The following is a 20,452-nucleotide window of genomic DNA, read 5'->3' as shown; positions in this document are numbered from 1 at the left end:
TTTATTTTTATTTATTACATTTATTTATTGTGTGTGTGTGTGGCCAGCTCAGCCCACCAGGGGGCGGGCTGGCTGGCATGTGGTGCTGGGGATCGAACCGCGGTCCCTGTGCTTTAGCCAAGCTTGTTTCAAGTAGGTGCTTTAGACCACTGAGCCATCTCTCCAGCCCAAGAATGTAATATTTGTAAGTTAAACCTCTCATGTGTTTTGCTGCTTGAATCCACGTAACAATTTTAAGAAAAATATTTTCTTTCAACAAAATTAGTTTTGTGGCTTCACTCTATTCCTCATTGTTATCACTTCCAGTCAGTCTATGAGAGTCAATTCTCTATAGCCTCCAGTTATTTTTTTCCTTATAGAATACTAATCAACCTTTGTGGCTCTAGTGGCACAAACAGCATACAATGTCTATTTTTATTTATTTATTTACTCTGTATTTAGTGTAGGGTCTCACTACCCAGATCGGCCTTGTAGTGATTCTCCTGTTTTTAGCCTCCCAAGAGGATTTCCGGCACGCGCCACCACATCCAGTCTCAATTGCTATCTAAGTGTGCCTCTGGGGTAGGGATGGCACTGCACACTAGGATTGAACCTCTGACCCCTGGCATCTGCCTAAGCAGGTGCTTTAATCCACTCAGCTATCTGATACAATGTTTTTATTTTTTTATTCACTTTGATGAGAAAAAAAGATAAAATAACAATGAAACCATTTCAAAAACAAGTTAGTAGGACAGTTATAATAACTAATACATGATACAGTGTTTATATACAGTACTAACCAACCCATCACCACCCACTCACTTACCCATCCAAACAATTTCTCTTCTGTTCATGGTAAAGAATTCTTTACACTTACAGGTTCTGTCAGTCATATGTATAACAGTATGGACTACATCCAATGCCTGTGAATATGTACTTGCTAAATAAAATGATGAGTAAATCTTATCTATTTTAAATAATTGTATACTGTTGCTTGGTCTCCTCTTTCCTTTTGCAAAAGGTAAAATGTTAGAAGTAATTCTATTGGAGTGAGACTGCCCAGGGTCGCCAGATCCTGAGTAGACCCAGAGCGCAGGCCCGGCATGTAAGTGAGATGACCCAGGGCCCGTGGATCCTGAATAGACCCAGAGTGCAGGCCCAGCGCAGAACCCTTCAGCAGAACTCCTTGCAAAGAGGCTAGAGACAAGACCCACCCAGCTGATTCACGAGCAGAACATCTTGCCAGAGTGACACAAAGGGTTCAATTCCAACAGCTGCAGCAGGAAGAAATGGAGCACAGCAGCCAGAGCCCAGCCAGATCCAAGCAACACCCACCTGGAGGAATCTGAACTTCGTAGATCTGGACCTGGTGCTAAGGTAATAACTCTATCTAAACTCTACACCAAAGGTCAGAAGACAGTGGTATATAAAATGACAAAGAGAAGGAACAAAATGCAGTCTCAGGCCCCAAGTCCACGCAGTACAAATGCAGGAGACACTAGCATAGAGAAAACTGGAAATCACACCCCTGAAATCTCTGAAATAATAGCATTGTAAGTAAAGAAACAACTGCAGAATGGTATAGAAGAAATGAAATCAGAAATAATTTCTGAACTAAAAAATGTAGTGATAAACATAATCAAAGAAGCACAAATGCTTCTAAAGAATATACTGATAAAAAAACAGAGCAGAATATAAAAATGATGGAACCCCTGAATAAGCAATTTAGGAAAGAAATAGAATGTATGAAACAGGTTCAAAGTGATATACAGGAAATTAAAACCTCAATCACAAGCTGGCAAAACCGTTTGAGGGAAAGTGAAAATAGACTTTCTGACCTGAAAGACACCATTGCAGCTAGTGAAAAAGTAAGAAAAGATCTCTTTAAAACAACTAGGATATAGGAAAAAATAATTCAATACCTGCAAGACGATGCAAAGATGAGCAATGTGAGACTAATAGGCATCAATGAGAAGGAAGGAGTCAATACAAATGATATAAAAAGAATATGGCAGAAGTAATAGCAGAAAACTTCCCAAATATGGGGAAACAATCTGACATTGAGGTAACCGAAGCATATAGAACTCCAAATAACATCAACCCAATGAAAAACCACACCCAGACATATAATAATCAAGAGCCTAGAAATTCAACATAGAACAGTATACTAAAAGCCGCTAAAGAAGAGAAACAGATCACATTTAAAGTAAAACCCATCAGAATAACAGCAGATTTCTCTTCACAAACCATCATGTCAAGAAGAGCATGGCACAAAGTACTTCAAGTCTTGCAAGAAAACAAATTCCAAACCAGACTGATATACCCTGCAAAACTCTCAAGTATAATGGAGAAATGAAATAATTTCATGACAAAGAACAACTAAAGAATTTCATGATAACAAAGCCAAGCCTACACAGACTACTAAATGATGTTCTAGAGAGGGAGCAAATTGATCACAGCCCCAAGAATGAGAATGGAAAGAACCCACCAAAGAGGGCAAACAATTAAATACAGGAGAATAAGAGGTATATAATAGTAGTCTTTCAGTTATTCTTTTGTGTTCAGCAGCAAAATATTTCTATCAGCACACTCTACCAATGTACTTCTCTTGCACCCTATGATTCCATCTGAGTCTACAGAGTGGATTTCAAAGAAATAGCTGTCCTACAAGTGACGCCTGGCCACCAGTAACTGTCATGGTCATTATGCATGTCCACAACACACTAGAACTTTGTGTGATATCGTATCCTCAAACTGTTAGAAGTGCTGGTCATTTATTTGCCATTCCAGTATTTATCTTATGTTTTGCTCTTAGTATTTCTTTGCTATCATGAAAACTTTTTCTTAGTTCAATTGTTTTGAAACATTTAATTTTTAATGAATTAGTATTTAATTTTCTGAATATTGCTTAATCTTAATTTTTGTTCTAGGGGCCGGGGAGATGGCTCAGTGGAATAGGCACTTGCCTGGCAAGTGCAAGGGCCTGAGCTCAATCCCCGGTTCCACCAAAAAAAAAATTGTTCTAATATTATACTATATCTTTGACTTACAATTTATTTAAAAGACATCATACAATATATTCTCCTAGTATTAAAAACTTTAAAAAGTAAAAAATAAATAATAAATCTGGGGAAAACATTCTTTTTATTTCAGCTACCATACTGAAGGACCATCAGTTACAAAGTTTACAGCAGATGTATAAAAATGTTGGTTTCATTATTTTATGAAGAAAGCTTCCTTTCAAATATTGCTCCTATGTTTGCGGTTTCTTGTTTTGACACCAATGTTATAAAGCTCAAAGGAAAATAATAAAAATAAACTGTTACTTCTAGAAAAAAAAAGTAAACTCTATTGTTAGAGCACCTCTGTATTACTGATACGAAAAGAAGTCTTAGTTTTGGTGGGTTTAATGTCAACTAGTTAAAGAGATAGTATTAGACTACATTTATTGTATGATGGTGCAAACCTATAATCCCAGCACTCAAGAAGCTGAGACAAGAGGATCACTGTGAGTTTCAGGCCAGCTTAGGAAACACAGTAATTTCAAGGGCAGCCTGGACTGCAGAGCAAGACTATCTCAAACAACAACAAAAAACTGTATTTATTGTCTAATGAATGATAATAACCCTCAGTGCACCAGAGTTCAAGGAAGAAAATAATAGAACCTGAGGTTTGGACACTGTTGGAAGACTTCTTGAAGGTTTTGAGACAACCAAGAAAAATTAGACAAGTGAGGAGGACAGAGGACATTCCATACAGCAAACATGGATTAGACCCAAAGAGTGCTAAAGAGATGGGCTTTTTCTTCTTTTAAAAAAAATATTTATGTATTTTGTCTTTTTGAAACACAGTCTCACTATGCAGTTCAGGCTGGCCTTGAGCTCACTCTGTAGCCCAGGCTGGTTTTCAACTTCCAAACAACCCTCCTATCTCAACCTTTCAAGTATTTGAGATTACAAGCATGTACCACCACATCCAGATTCTTCTTTTTTTAAGGTAGTGTCTCACTATGTAATCCAGGGTGGCCATGAAATTCACCATGTAGGCCAAGCTGTCTTTAAACTCTACAAACCTCCTGCCACGGTTTCCTAATTGCTAGGATTATAGGCATGCTCTACCAAACTCAGCTAAGCACCTACTAAAGAACAGTAGTGGCTGGTACTGAAAATACATAAATGAGAGTCCTAGTCATGGACCAGTCAGCTGATACAGATATATAAACATACACCACTGAGCAATCTAACAAATACAAGTTTTGCTACCAAATGATGAATGGACAAACAAAATATAATCATGTTATAGAGTAGTGAGAATACCAAAAGTGCAAATCAAAACATACTTATCACAAAGTGCCAACACTGCAATTAAACCTGACTATTGAGGTTTTAGTTTAGAAAAACAACTCACACATTAACATCTTTTTGTCCTAAAGAAAAAACACACGTCATAGATTTGTCATCATTGAGACAGTCTTATTCAGCAATAAAAAAGAATGTAGTACACATGCTACAACATGAAGTTTGAAAACAATATGCTAAATAAAACAAATCAATCACAAAAGGCCACATATCACAAAATTCCATTTCTAAGAGCTGTCCAAAATAGACAAAAAAAAAAAAAAAAAAAAAAGGAATAGGAACAGGACAAAACCAAGGATGGTTTTGTAAATCCCTCCTGAACTTTGGCAGAGCTGAGGTTTGAGAGGTGCACATATGTTTCCAGCCCACTTGATCCTGAATTAGTGCATTATGCATAAAGTGCTTCAAACCTGGAAAGTCCTATTTATATGTACAATGGTGAATTACTAGCAGTGAAATGTACCCGTTATTAAAATTCATCATTAGAGCTGAAAAATCGCTTCTCTTAGAACAAACTGAGATATTAAGTGTGCTGCTAAGTTTGAATAAAAAGGTTAGTGGATTGTGAAAAAAAAAAAAAAAGACAAATCCATGAGGTTAGAAAGATGGTTATCGAGATGAGGAAAAGAAAAAAGAAGCACTTATTTGACATGTATGGGTTTCTTTTTGTATGGAAAAGGAATGTTTTACAATTACACAGTAATTGATTCAAACCTCATAAATATACTAAAAATCACTGAACAAAATAAAAATGAAAACTGTGGTATGTAAAATATATACCACATAGGAAAGGCAGGGATTGAAAAAGAGAAGGGAAAACATGGGGAGGAAAAGAGGGAAGGAAGGAGAAGGCAGAAAAGAAAGGAGAAAGAGAAGAAGGCAGGAAAATAAAGACAGAAGCAAGAGAGAGGTAGAAGAGAAAGAAGGCAAAAATAGAAAGACTGACTGCAGTTCTGTAGGACACACAAGGTAGTGACTTTGCCTGGCAAGGCTGGTCAGGGATTCCCAGAAAAGGCAACAGATCTCAGTGTTAAAGGTCAAATAGAGCTTCCTTTAAGTAGGAGTAGGAAAGGAAGGAGGAAGGGAAAGAAAGAGAGGGAAACTGCACTGGGGACTGAACCCAGAGCCTTGGACATGCTAAGCGAGTGCTCTACCACAAACTACATCCCCAGCACCTATGCCAGCTCTTGATCCTGCAGGAAATTCTAGGGGCTATGCAAAGTAAGATTAGGTAGAAAAGTCCTAAGGCAGTCTATGTAAGAGCTAATAAGACCTTGAACTATAGTAGAAACAATGAAAAGGGAGAAAAGAAACAAAGACTAAGGAGGTAAAAACAGTGAGATTTCAGTACCCATCAGGAGCCCCCTGGGGGCCAGCCTTGCTCATTATCTTCCAGCATCCATGTAACTCATACAATGCAGGAGCTCTACAAATCTATAGTCACCAAATTACTACATATCTCACTTACATTTTCTCAATACAGCTTCACAAAAATACCGTAAAATATTGCTGTTATTATTTCACAGATCAAGAATCTAAAATTTTAAGAGGCTGAGTGATCTCTCCCAAACTAGATAATGATAGAATTTGATTCTGAACTCTGATCTGGGCCCAAGTTTCCATCTTGAACAGTGGGTAGATAACACTGTTGTTAAGGATGAAATGACAAGCTAGGCATGGTAGCCCATACCTAGGATCTCAGCATTTGAAGGGCTGAGGCAGAAAGATTGCCATGAGTTCCAGGCCAGCCTGGGTGATATAGTGAGTTCAATGTTAGCATGAACTACATAGTAAGCCCTGTCTCAGAAAAAGAGTAAAATGATAAAGGTGACTATAAAATAGATTAGGGTCAGGGATACAGAGTAGTGTGTTCCCACTACATTCAGGCAGCTAAAAGCCTCAACTATGGAATATGCTCAGAAAGTAAGTGCAATACAAGAAGGGTAACAAGAGATTGGCCAATCATGAGGAAGTAGAAAAAAAGAGTCTTTACAGAAAGTCAGAAAGGAAAGTTAAAAACTAAGAGAGTATAACAAAAACATCACAAGATGGGCAGATCTAAAGGATGCTACAGAAATGTCATATGCAATGGGGGGCTGAGTCATGGAAATTCTAGAGAAATGCAGTATTTAGGGCAGGAATTCTAAGAGCAGCTAAAGGCTTCCTGGTGTTTTCTGTGAGAGAATCAGAAGCTGGGAGCTTGATAAAAATAAAAATTCCTGGCTGGTGAGATAGCTCAGTGGACTAAGCACCTGCTTAGGCAAACATAGGAACCAGGTTTCATCCCCGGCACCACAAGCCGTGCTGGCCCTGCCCCTGGGTGCACTGAGCTGACCACCAAGACAGGGAGTGGTGGTGCATGCCCATAATCCCAGTACTGAGGAGGCTGAAAACAGGAGAATCACTATGAGTCCAGGCTGTATAGTGAGATCCTGTACCATTTACATACATACATACATACATACATACATACATACATACATACATTAAAGATTCCTAGTACCCACCAATGTGACTGCTAAGAACTGAATGTCTTTGTGTCCTCCTCTATCATTAAAATCTTAACCTGAACCACTAATTCCTGACAGTATTTGGAAGTGGGGCCTTTGGGAAGTAATTAAGTCATAAGGTAGAACTTTTACAGGACAGGATTAATGCCTTTAAAAACATGTGAAAAGGGCTGAGGATGTAGCTCAGTAGTGGGGCACTTACCTCCTATGCACAAAACCCTGAGTTCAATCTCCAACACCAAAAAAGAAAAAATATTTGAAGATATAGCAAGAAGGCATCATCTGAAAATGGAAGGAAGGCTCTTACCAGGAACCAAATCAGCTGCTGACACCTTGATCCTAAACTTCCCCTTCCCCAGAACTTGAAAATTAAATTTATTTTACTTAAGCCTAATTTATGGTATTTTGTTACAGCACCCTGAACTGACTAAAACAGTGACCTTGTAAAAGTGACCTTAAGTTGTTTTCTCATCTAAATTGAAAATAACACCATGGCCCCCAAACATTATTGTGAGGACTTTAAAGCTTTAAAGACAGTAAGTGATTGCAACACAATGAAAACTAGATTTAGCAACTGCAGTTAAAAGACCACAGAAGGATTTTTAAGTGGAGAAGGACAGGAAAAAGATAATCCTTTGAAAAAGACTACAGAGGGGCTGGGGAGATAGCTCAGTAGAATAAGTGCTTGCCTGGCAAGTGCAAGGGCCTGAGTTCAATCCCCAGTACCACGAAAAAAAGAAAGAAAGAAAGAAAGAAAGAAAGAAAGAAAGAAAGAAAGAAAGAAAGAAAGAGAGAAAGAAAGAGAGAGAGAAAGAAAAAGACTACAGAGAGAAAGAGAGCAGAGGGGAAAAAAACAGATGTCATAATCCAGGGCTAGATCTGGAAGACCTGGGCTCAGGGGAAGGCCAAGATACCAGATAGAACAGAGCACATATAAGACATTACTAAATAGAACTCAACAGAAGCTTCTGCACAGGAAAGAAAAAATTAAATGACTCTAAGAAGAGAACAAAGTTACTGTAATCTAGCATGCCCAACATACCTAAAAGTGTGCATTGATTTAGTATAATTGTTTTATGTGTTTTATATGGGTTTTGGCCTATTAGTCTGGCTATTAATCTGTGTTTATGACATTTAACTTGCGAAAGACTTATAAAACAAATCTGATATTGTCAAAAAAAAAAAAAAAAGGAGGATAGAGGGAAAGGGGAAAAAAGGAACTGAGATGTTATGTATATGTACCAATTTTGTAAAATGAAGTAAGTAATGCAGTACATAAGTACTGCAAACATGTATTAATAAAAAAATTAAATACTCAATAGGCAAAGTAAAACTGTAAAAATGACTAAATAAATATGACTCTAAGGCTTGTAGTGAGTGACTATAAAAATAATGACAAGCTGGGCGTGATGGCACATGCATATAATCGCAACACTCTGGAAGGCTGAGACAGAAAGAAAGATCCAAGCTGGAGCCCAGCCTGGAAAACTTAATAACTTAACAAGACCTGTCTCAAAATATAAAACATAACAAGAGCTGGGGATGTAGCACAATGTGAAGGCCAAGGCTTCAATCCCAGTACCACCACCACCAAAAAAAAAAAAAAAAGTGGCTTGCTCTTCACCAAAATTAGGAAGAACAGAGTCAAAAAAAATAGCCTGAGCTACATAACAAGGCCCTGTCTCCAAAACACCAAAATAAGAGTAAAAACAATACAATAATAGAGGAATCAACAGCAGACATTTTCGGCAGCAAAGCAGTACCACCAGTTAAAAGTACAAACACCAAGATGTGATGGCACTCACTTATAATCCAAGCTACTCAGAAGGCTGAAGCAGGAAGATTTCAAGTTCAAGGCCAAGTTCATCAATTTAGCAAGATTGTTTCAAAATAAAAACATTAAAAAAGGCTAAGGATATAGCTCAGTACAAAGGCCCTAGGTTCAGACTCCAGTACTGAGGGACAAAATGTGCTAGACAAAGTAGGATGCAAAACTGTACACAATGTAAACAGTACAGCACCTGTACTTATAATTTATTTATTTATTTTTTTAGATAGGGCCTCACTGTATAGTTCAGACTGGCCTTGAACTCACTAAGTAGTTAGGCTGGCCCTGAATTCATGATAATCCTCCTGACTCAGCCTCCCAAGGGCTGGGATTATAGGCATACACCACCGTATCTTGCTGTTTGTACTCTTTAACTGCAAGATTATAGTGTATTGCAAGATTATAATCTTGATGATGAAAAAAACAAAATTAGGTACACAAATCTGAAGTAACAAAATAATATACTATAAAACTATAAAATAATATCATATAATATACTAATTATATATAAAAATAATATACTAATTTCTACTTTCTTTGCCAATCATGAAAGTCAGAACAGAAAGAATTTACTTCAGCCAATCCTGAGAAGATAATCATAATTTCAATCAGCCAAAACCCTGGATCAAGAGAAACAAAATAAATACAGCCAAAGGAAACTATGTGAATACAAATACAAAGCTAATGGGGACATAAGATTGTTCTGGAAAGAGCCAGGATTCAAGATGAACTTAAGAACTAGTTACAAAGCAACTAGGCATAAATTGAAGGCAAAAGGGAAGAAAAAGTCATAAGGGTGAAGGCTGGTTTTCTGAAGACAGGTGGGGGGGGGTAAAAACTGAGTGTGGGACAGTATAATGACTAGGACTCCAGCTGTGCTCAGTGGAACATTTCTGAAACTACCTTCTCATAGCTGACAGACTTATGTAGGTATATGAGATTTCCATCTCTAGTCCAACCTTCCAGCCTCATGATTAAGGACACCAAGATCAAGACAGGTCAAGACAGGTGAGTGATTTGCTCAAGCTGGGCAGTTAGTATCTAAAACCAAGTCATAGCTTGGGTTTGTAGACTCAGTTCAGTTCACTGAACACACATCCCTATCCTCCCCAAAAAGTGTCCAAAGCCCAAGCTAAGAACTTTGGCTAGGCATAGCGGCAGGCACCTGTAATCCCAGTACTTACGAGGCTGAGGCAGGATTGCCATAAATTCAAGGCCAGTTTGGGCTACACAATAAGATCCTGTCTAAAAAACAAAAGAAAAGAATGGGTTTCTTGAATAGTTAAGAAACCAGGCTTAGTCAAGCATGGTAGCACATACTTGTAATTTCAGCACTTGAAAGGTTGAAGCAGGAGGATGTAAGTTCAAGACCAGCCTGAGCTACATGCTAAGAGTCAGGCTGGACTATATGGCAAAGATTCTATCTTTTAAAAAAAGAAAGAAATGAAAAGAGAAACCAAAGTTAGAGAATCAAGTAATGAACATTCTGAAATATTCTGGATAACATGAAGTGGTGGGAGTAGAAAAGCTAGGTCTCTAAGGGCCAAACTTAACAGAAGTAATACAAGAAGAAAACAAACCTAGGTTACATCCACAGCTAGGGCAGAAGAGTTTTTAAAAGGCCATCTAAGAAGCTAGGTGTTTAGCTTAGTGGTAGAGTACTTGCCAAACATCTGATTTGATCCCCAGCACAGGGGTGGGGGTTGAGGACACTTTTGAGAAGCAAGCACAGAATAACACAGGGTAGGACCCTGGAAACCAAGGTCAGTATCTCTGCTTTGTCACACAGGTGTTCAATAATTATCTGCTGAACATAGAAAGTATGAAAACAAAATGTTTAAAATTTTTCCATGTTCATTACATTTATTATTTTTAAAGAGAAAAAAATGAAAGTAACAGTAAAAGTTTCAAAACAGGTTAGGAGAAAAGTTACAATGATTAATACATTACATTACTGTCGTCATAATAATCATTCAGAGTATAAGATATAGGCATGATATCTTTTCCAAATAATATTAGCACAAATGTTTTAAATATAAAGACAAAAATGTCTGAACCCTCCTCCCCCAGGTAAGTAGAGTACTGTGCATTTCATGTGGGACTAAATGACATAGCCTCACAACACCCTATGAAGTAGGTTTATCAACACTATCCTTGGGGCCAGGGAGATGGCTCAGTAGAATAAGCACTTCCCTCAAGGGTCTGAGTTCAGTCCCCGGTACCGCAAAAAAAAAAAAAAAAAAAAAAAAAATTAAACATTTTTTTTTTTTTTGATATAGGGTCTCCCTACAAGGTTCAGACTGGTAGTGATCCTACTGTCCCAGCCTCCTCAGTGCTGGGAATATAGGCATGAGCCACCATACCCAGTTTTGTTGGCTGGCATGGTTCACCCAGGATTCCATGGCTGGCACAGCATGTAGTACCTGGGATTGAACTCAGGACCTTGTGCTTGCCAAGCAGGTGCTTAGACCACCAAGCTATCTCCCCAGCCCTCTTCAACACATCTCAAGATGAGAAAACAAACTTATGAATTGTCCAAGATAAATGTCAAGTATCAGAGCCAAGCTTAAAAACCAACTCTTCTCCATTAAGGAAATATTGTTAAATTTTATCAGTGGAGAAAAGAGTATCATAGTCATGTTTTTAAAATAAAATGTTCCTATTTAAAATAATGTTCCTATTAGACACACTCAGTGACAATGTCTAGTACTTAGCTTTTAAAATGCCAAAAAGTGGGGAGTACAATGTAAGAAAACTGAAGAAGGGCCAGGGATTTAGTTCAGCAGCACAGTACCTGCCTAGCAAGCATGAGGTCCTGAGTTTGATTCCTGATACTGAAAAAAAATTGAGGAAGTGTTGTTGATAATTGCTGAAACTGAATGATGAGTTTACGAGTTTTTCATTACCGTGGTTTTGGCTTGTTTATTTGTTTTTGTTTTTCATTACTATGATCAAATACCTAAGGAAAACAACTTAAGGGAGAAGTTTATTTTGGTTCAGTTTTAGAGGTTCCAGTCATGGTCATCTAGCATGGCAGAAACAAGACAGAATGGCCTGGCAGAGGAAAGCTACTCACCTCTCAGCAGCCAGGAAGCAGAAAGGGAAAGTCAAGAAAAGAGATGGGGCTGGGGACACAAAATACCCTTCCAGGTTAGCCCTGAGTTACCTACTTCTTCCAAAGAGGCCCCACCTCCTAATAGTATATTCAGCTATCAAGTAATCAGTAATTAATCCACTAGCAAAGTTAGCGTCCCATAATACAATCACCTTCGAAAAGCCCCACCTCTGAACACATGAGCCTTTCAGGGAGCATTTTTTATGTAAACCATAACAACGAATGCTTCTTATACTCTACTACTGTATATGTTTATGAAATTTTCCATAACAAAAAGTCTTCCCAGCTGGGCTTGGAGTTCTTGCTTATAATCTGTGCACTCTGGATCTTGTGCAATTTAGAGAGACCCTGTCTCAAAATGAAAAATAGGGCTGGAGATGCAGTTAAGCTGTGAAGTTCAATTTCTAGTACTAAAGTAAAATCTACTCATGAGCAACTTTTCTCTAAAGAAAAATGGTAGGGAAAGTTAGTCAGAACAAAGAGAACAAACACTAAGAAAAAAGTCTTTTACCAGGCACGATGAAAAACGAAAACTATCTACCACTAGTGAAATAGAAAATTGATATAAATACACAATGTAATATTATGTGATGATTACAAGATAGCAGAGATACTTATGTCCCAAACACAAAAAAATGCAAAACCAAACAAACAAAAATCATCAAATGAAGAAAAAAGCAAATTATGGAAAAGATGATATACTATGATCCTATTTCCACAAAAAAGAATACTTCATCATACACACACATCTGTTAGCAGCCACAGTGGACAAAAAAATCTGGAAAAAATATAGGTTAAATTCTTAATGATGGTTAACACTGAGATACAGGTTTATGAGTTCCTTCCCCTAATTTAAAATGTTGCAATTTTACTGTGCACAAATATTACTATACTTGTATCCCAAAGGGGAATAGTCAAGAATCTTCCAAAAGCAAAAGATTTAATTATGAAAAGTATGATGATATGCTGGGTGTGATGATGTATGCCTCTAATAGGAAGGAAGGAAGGAAGGAAGGAAGGAAGGAAGGAAGGAAGGAAGGAAAGAAAGAAGGAAGGAAGGAAGGAAGGAAGGGCGGGCAGAGAGATAGGGAGAAAAGATGGGTAGGTGATAGAAAGGATGGTGAAAATATTAAGAAGCACAAACCCTAAAGTGAAGTCACAGGTAATAAGCTCAAGAAATGGACAACTTTTGGGAAGGAGAGCTCAACTCTACGGAGACAGTGGGAACTAGGACAGCACATTTTCTTGACTTCCCTCCTCTCAAAACACAAAGAGAAGAAGAAAAAAAAATCTCCAAGTAAACATGATCTGTAGATATCGAAAGCCACCCAGAAAGAGAATTCAGGATGGCAACTTAGGTACAGCAGACAGGGCAAAGTCAGGGAGGATAGGGTTCTAAGACCTGGGGCTGTGGACTGTGGGCCACCAGTATCCAGGCTATGGTGGGACAGCGAAACATGGGAAGAGTGTGAGAGAAAGGGTAGACAACAGTGGGACCAAGACACAAGGGTAGCATCATTTTAAGCCAGAATCGCACCCAAAGGACTCTTTCCCAAATTTCCACATTTCTCCCAAGTTGTATACAACATCATATTAAAAGGAAGGCTTTTATTAATATCATGAGCTTCAATTGCAAATTTATCCCCCACCTGGTTCTAGGTGTCTCTCTCTTGACAACTAAGTGATCCAGGCTCCTCTAGCTTCCTCCTCCTCCTCCTCATCCCCCTCTTTCAGTCACTGGACTGTCAGTATGCCAGTAAACTCTGTTGCCTATTTGGTGGCTCCCTGCCTGTGTGCCCTTAGGCTGGAAGAAACCCTATCAATAATATCCTGTGAGAACATGAAAGGATGTAAATGTATTGTGGGATATTCCTATAATCCCAGCACTCAGAAAGCTGAGGCACAAGGATTGCCACAAGTTCAATGCCAGCCTGGGCTACACAGTTAAATTCAAGGTCAGCCTGAACTACATAGGGAGAAGACCCTGTATTGAAAAGAAGGAGGAAGGGCGGAAAGGAAAGGAAAGGAAAGGAAAGGAAAGGAAAGGAAAGGAAAGGAAAGGAAAGGAAAGGAAAGGAAAGGAAAGGAAAGGAAAGGAAAAAAGGAGAGGGAGGGAAAAGAGTGAGAACAAATGAGTGCAACAACAGGTTTTTGTCTTACTGTATTTGCACACTTGTGAGCAAGCTACTTTACTTGTTTGCTTCTTTATAAAATGGAGAAATCTGCCTCACAGGCTTGTTGAATGAAGTAAAACAAATGTGTCTATATAAAGTATAACATACAATACAAAGTAAACTTTCAGTTGTAAGGCAGGCATATTTCATTTCTAACTAATACAATCATTTATTTAGCAGCACTGATATAAAACTGGAAATGAGTAGTAGTAAATTTATCATGTCTGTGTATTGAAAGTTCCATGTTCTTATTGCTTCCACCCTATATTATAACTTTCCAGGCCAGGCAGATAACTCAGTGGCATAAGTGGCTGCCTAGTAAGCACAAAGTCCCAAGTTTGATCCCCAGTACCACAAAAAAATAAATAACTTTCCAACACCTCAACACTACTCACAAAACATCTTTAATAGCTGCTGCTACACTTAAAGTGCCTTATGCTTTGGCTCAATTTTCCTTTTTATCTCCATTCAATTTTTATCTCTAATCCAACTAAGTTTTTACATTTTCCTTTTCTGCAGCCTGTTTATTGCTTGCATAAAAGGATACCTATATTGTATAGGACTCAGTAAGCTACCAAATACCTAGCCTTCAGTAGGATTTCTATGTGGTCTGATCACGCCATGAAAATTAAAGTAATTTAGATGATATTTTCTGGCATCAACTGAAAAAAAAAAAAAAAAACCTAGAGAAATATCCTGATCAGAGACACAAAGAACATACTGCTGCCTGCCATAATCTGTCAGTGGGCATGCCCACTGTTACCTGATAAGGACATACCAATCACTTCCTGGCTTCTCCATAGAAACTACCATGAAAAACTCTATCAGAACCAGGAATAACCTTGGACTTCATAGTGTGCACTCTTGTTAATCAGCACTAGCTAAATACTACCTCGGGCTGGGGAGATGGCTCAGCAGTAAGCACTTCCCTGGCAAGCGCAAGGGCCTGAGTTCAATCTCCAGTTCCACAAAAAAAAAAAAAAAAAAAAAAAAGTCAAGACTACCTCAACAATTCCCCTCCATGAGTCCCAGCAGATGCATACTATATGGCCACCTTCCTCATCTGATAAAGCAAATAGCTCTCCTCCATACATAGTACTCAGTCATGTCATATTACTAATTTCTGACAATAATGGCTCCTGTATAATACACACTAGCTTCTACTAACCAGTAGCACTGACCAACCACAAAGCACGCCAGGTCCTGCATCTCTAATCCTCACTGCAATCTACAAAGAAGGCCAGCCATGGTGCCACATGACTGTAATTCCAGCAGCCCAGGAGACTGAAACAGGAAGATTCCAAGTTCAAATCCAGTCTGGGCAACCTAGCCAGACTCTGTTTCAAAATTTAAAAAAAATAGAAAGGGTAGGGATATACTTCAAAGTAAAGGCCCTATGTTCAATCTCTACAAAAAAAAAGAGTGGTTGTATTAGTGTCATTTTACAAATGAAAAACAAAACCAAAGCTTGGACAGGTTAAGCACCTACCCAGGATCAAAACATGGGTAAGAAACAAAGATGAGAAGATTCAAGCTTCAAAAACCATGCTCTTCCCATTGTACCAGACAACTCTCAGAATTTCTCTAAAGACTTCTCACTACAGTAGCACATATACTAGATTTTTTTCTAAAGAACTAAAAATCTCTAAATCTTTTTTCTAAGAATTTCTAAAGTTGACTCATTTGACTAACAAGTAGCCAAAACATTTATTTAGGTACAGTAGTGCCTCAGTTCATAAACTTGATTCTTTCCCTGATTATGGTCACAAACCAAGTTAGACAAGAACCAAATTAAGTTCAATGGTTAAGGTCAATGTCGACCTTATGGGCAAACTTGATTCAGTTCTCGTCTAGTTCTGTCTGCTACTAGAATAGTGGAGAGAACTGAGTTCATTAACTGAGGCATGGTTCTCTCCATGATTCTAGTCAGAGTTTTTTCCATGATTCTGGTTGCAAACAAACTGTGAGCACAGTACACATAGGTGAACTGAGGTACCACTGTAATTAACTTGCCTTCAAAGTAACATATGAACCAGCTTTTAGTTTCTTTGACCAAGTAAATACAGTATTCAAAATCAAAATAGAGCAATTTCAAAGAATTAACTTAGATCTAAGTGCCTTGGTTTTAAATTTCATTTATTTTGGATCAAGACAGAGAGAGAGAGAGAGAGAGAGAGAGAGAGAGAGAGAGAGAGAGAGAGAGAGAGAAAATGTAAAGGATAATTTCATTCTACCAGATTGGAATGATGCTAACAACTAAAGAAAAAAACATTCAGGTTAACAATATGTTTAGTAAAAATGAAGAGGCAAGCAACTTCAAGTAGACCCAGGCTTACCTGAGTCTTATTCCTGATGTTCCAGAGGAGAGCACACCAAGCAGTGAGCAGATATTCCCAGCCTACATACAGTGAACCAGATATAGGGTGTAAGCAATGCCTTCATGCTCCCAAAACCACAGTGGAAAGGAGAATATCATGGCTTCCTGGGGAACCTGAACAGATGTACGGTACTTGTAAATCACTGCTCATTGAGGCACACACTGAAACAAAATGATTTACCCTGTGGTTTTTCTACAGAAGTACTTAAATTTAACAGATTCACTTAAATAAAGTGCAAAAACAGCCTGGGGAGATAGCTCAGCAGTCTGAGCCTGTCTGGCAAGCACAAGGACCCTGGTTCAATCTCCAGTACCACATGCCATGCTGGCCCCACGGTGGCACACACCTGTAATCCCAGCACTGGGTAGGCTGAGAAAGGAGGATCACTATGAGTCTGAACTGCATAGCAAGACACTGTAATAAATAAATAAATAAATGATTTTTAAAATTTAAAAAATGATGCAAAAATTACATGGCAATGTAATTATACAGTTTTTTTTTTTTGGTATTTTTACAGTATTAAAGACTGAACTGAGGGCCTTTGCACTGAGCTATATTCCTAGCCCTTTTTTATTTTTTTTATTTTTTATTATTATTTTTTATTTTAAGATAGAGTCTTCTTAAATAAGTGGTCCAGACTGGGCTGGAATTTATAATCCTCCCTTTGCCTCCCAAAGTGCTGGGATTACAGGTAGGGACCACTCTACTCTATTTATAACTGTTTTTACATAGAAATGTAAAGGTATATAATTACCACTACTTAAAATCAATACACTATAAAAATTTTATTCAAGAGTTTATTGACTAAAAGTTTGATACACCTCCATCATTCCCTTCAGTCACAGACATGTAGCCACCTTCAATCCATGAACTATCACAATCAAAATGTCAACAGAAACTGGGCATGATATCATACACTTATAATCCCAAAACTAGGGAAGTTGAGGCAGGAGGATAGAATGAAACCAGCTTGGACTACATAGCAAGTTCAAGGCCAGCCTGCACTATAGAGAAAGACCCTGTTTCAAAAAACAAACAAAAATATAGTACCAATGATGTACAAGTGTCTATTACAGTGCCAAGCATAAAGCAACAGGTATGAATTTATAAAAAATGACTTAAGGTAGAAAAATGTTAAAAGAATAAAGAAAATTTTGAAAGAAAATAACTTTTTGAAGCTTAAGGAAAAATAATTCCCTAAAATAACTAGAACCATCAGTGAAGGTACAAACAGAATTACCTCACATCTCACATGAAAACTTGACCATACTCTAATCTGGCAGTACTTCCTAAATAAACTCAGAACTTACTCAGGAAGTAAATTCAGAAGGCGCAATGATGCTAATACTGTTCGTCTTCATGTAGGGTTTCTTTCAAACTTACCTACTGACAACACCAAATTTAGCCTGAATAAGCTGCAGGCCAGAGTTGGAGATTACACAATGCCTTTCAGTGATACATACTGTCACAGCGCAATAGTGTACAGACCAAATTCATTGAAGATAGGTAACAATTCTAGTGAAAACAATGTCCTGTGAGAGTCAGCAGGGGCGCTGAAACGACAGTCACTAACATTTAACAGATGCAACAATGTAATCACCTTGTGGCTTAAGAAAAAAAGTTTGGTGGACTTAAGGATACAAAGTACTTTTAAGAACATACCTAAACTAGGGGTTTCACATCTCTCTCTAGAGTCACACACACTGAACAATGACATACAAATCAGTAAAAACAGGCTTTTAGATTAATTTAGATGTATCATAATACCTGTGTAACATAAATAGCTACAATACTAAAAAGAATGAGTCACAACTCAAAAAACAAAGTAGGAAAGATAAAAACAGAGGAAAGCTTTGCATCCAAATACCCCAAAGAAATTTCTTACTTAAAATATTGTCAATAACAGCCATCCCTCTGACTTGGAGCAGGAAAGAAAAGTTCACAATGTTCTCTACTAAGGAACAAATTCACCAAGCCCCTAAATTCCCCTTCCAATCTCATTCATCTCAAAGTCCAGGCACCAACGTAGTCAGCCACATTAGCTAGTAAAAGACAGAACCTCCAACAGATCTGAGTCACTCACTCCCCCACAATTAAGAGGTCATTCTCTAACTGGAAGCCCCCCTCTGCGAAACGCCCATGTTCATCTCCTAGGCTACCACCAACATGACCCACATAAAACTGACTCTCCAATCTTCACAGCCTAACAACCCCTCCTGTACAATCCCCAAATCACGATTTCCACTTACCTCACCCTAACCCAAAGCAGCTAACACTGTTCACTGGCCTCTACTCATTTCTCACAACTTCCGTGCCTTAGAACCACCACTTCTCTCACCTGGGAGAAGGAGGCAGAGGAGGATTTAGCTCTTTGCTCACTCTCTGGTGCCCCGCTGAGCCCTTTTCTTCACCGATAAGCTCGGAAAACCCAAATTCTCCATGTGTTTTTTGTTTTGTTTTGTTTTTGTTTTTGTTTTTGTTTTTTACCCAGCTCGACCCCACTCTGTCAAATTTCCGGACCTAAGGAGTGGATATGGAGGAGACACATACCTGTATGCCCTAGGGATTAAGCAAGCAGAGGGCCCTAAAATCTCAAACACAACCTCCCCCTGTGCACCCTGCCATGGTTAATCTCCTGGGAGCTCCTATCAAGGGCCAAGATCGTACAATCACTATAGTTAAGTCTCGGTGCCTCTATGACTCCCTTTTTGGACCACAAAATCCCCCAAATATCAAGCCACTGGGCCCCCCGAGACGAAGCCACTACCCTCCGCCAAGCCTCTGGCTACCGGAGTCTCCCAGATCTAAACCACTGCCCGCACGGCCCAGGCCGCTCCACGCCAGAGGCCCGGACTGCGTCCCCACTCTGCCCCCATTGTTGCGGTTCCCAGCGGCCCGGCGGGGAGCGGGAGGCAGGCACCGGCTCTCACCTCTCGAGCCGCGGATCCCGGCCCAGCCGGATCCCGCAGAGCCAAGGGACTTAGCGTTCCTCCGCGCCCGCCTGGGCAGTGTCTGCGACGGCGGGGGCGGGGGCTGAAGCTGGAGCGGGAAGTAGCCAGCCAGGCCCGGACGCCGCGAGCTGGCTCTGGCCGAGCGACGGTCTTCTCCGGCAGCCTCCGCTCGCGGTCCGCACCAGAAAGCGTCCCCTTCCCGGTCCGCGCGCTCGGCCACCCGGACGGGAACACGTGCTAGCGACAGGAATGTTCCGCTGTGAGCCGGCTGAAGGCTGCTCTTCCCCTGTGCCGGCTATATGGGATCTCTTCCCTGGATAGAAGCGTTTATCTGCTATAGACGACCCTTTTAAGAGTGAATGCGGTACGGGAACTCCAGGTGGGAATTTGCCTGGGAATAGTTCTGGGGAAAATCCAAGGGAAAGGGCTCGCAATTACTAGCAAGCAACCCAGACAATACTAATCATTTGGTGCCCTGATTCCGCCTTATTCCTCCGTTGGGCATAACTTCAGAAGCTTCCAACAGAAATTGTTCTCTGCCCTGTAGAGCTGTTGAAATTGTTGCACGCCATACTACTCTTCCTTTCCCCCTTCCTTGCCATCTGCTGTCCAGTTTCCTGCTGAAGCTGTCTTGAGAATTACCTGACATAAGGAGAGGTGTTGGGACCAGGAACATGGCTCAGTAGAATAAGTGCTTGCCTGGCAAGCGCAAGGGCCTGAGTTCAACCCCCTGTTCCGCCCAAAAAAAAAAAAAAAAAAAAAGTGTTGACAGTTTAGGGCTCCTTTGTTCAATTCAGATAGAAATCATGAATCCTTACAAGGCAGCTCTGCTAGCAGGTGTTTATGCCACTGAGCTATTTCCCCAACCTTTTGTTTTGTTTTTAAACAATCACTGACCACACTACCTAAGAATAATCGTGCATAAATTCACAGGACTTTTGGAGCCCACATTACCAGACATAACGAACACAAGCTAACACCTATTTGAACAGGACCTACACGGCAACACACAATACACAAAAGAGCACCCATTTACACCAATCACAGAAGCAGAATGCTGTTATATAGCCACAGTAGGCCTGTGATTGGTCTAGATTGGAGTCTACTGATTGGTCTAAACTAGTCTAGCAAGCTTACAGATCCAAGCTCACTGACTGGT

General features: G+C 39.4%; 1 protein-coding gene across 3 annotated transcripts in view; it reads right to left on the bottom strand.

The window, feature by feature from the left end:
• Positions 1 to 19,456, bottom strand: part of Rad54l2 (RAD54 like 2) — a 110,391-nt gene extending 90,935 nt beyond the window's left edge. For 2 of the 3 annotated variants that reach the window (XM_004625149.3, XM_023706338.1), the window contains exons 1-2: positions 19,273 to 19,456; positions 16,301 to 16,455 (exon numbers count right to left, since the gene is read on the bottom strand). The gene's annotated coding sequence lies outside the window, so the exon portion shown is untranslated. The remainder of the gene's footprint in view (positions 1 to 16,300; positions 16,456 to 19,272) is intronic. The other variant, XM_023706336.1, reaches the window with a different exon arrangement.
• Between the last annotated feature and the right edge of the window lie 996 nt (positions 19,457 to 20,452).

The sequence above is a fragment of the Octodon degus genome, unplaced genomic scaffold (genome assembly GCF_000260255.1).
Source record: "Octodon degus isolate 3935 unplaced genomic scaffold, OctDeg1.0 scaffold00008, whole genome shotgun sequence".
Lineage (NCBI taxonomy): Eukaryota > Metazoa > Chordata > Mammalia > Rodentia > Octodontidae > Octodon > Octodon degus.
The sequence above is the reverse complement of the archived record's forward strand: the minus strand, read 5'-3'. Positions and strand labels throughout refer to the sequence as shown.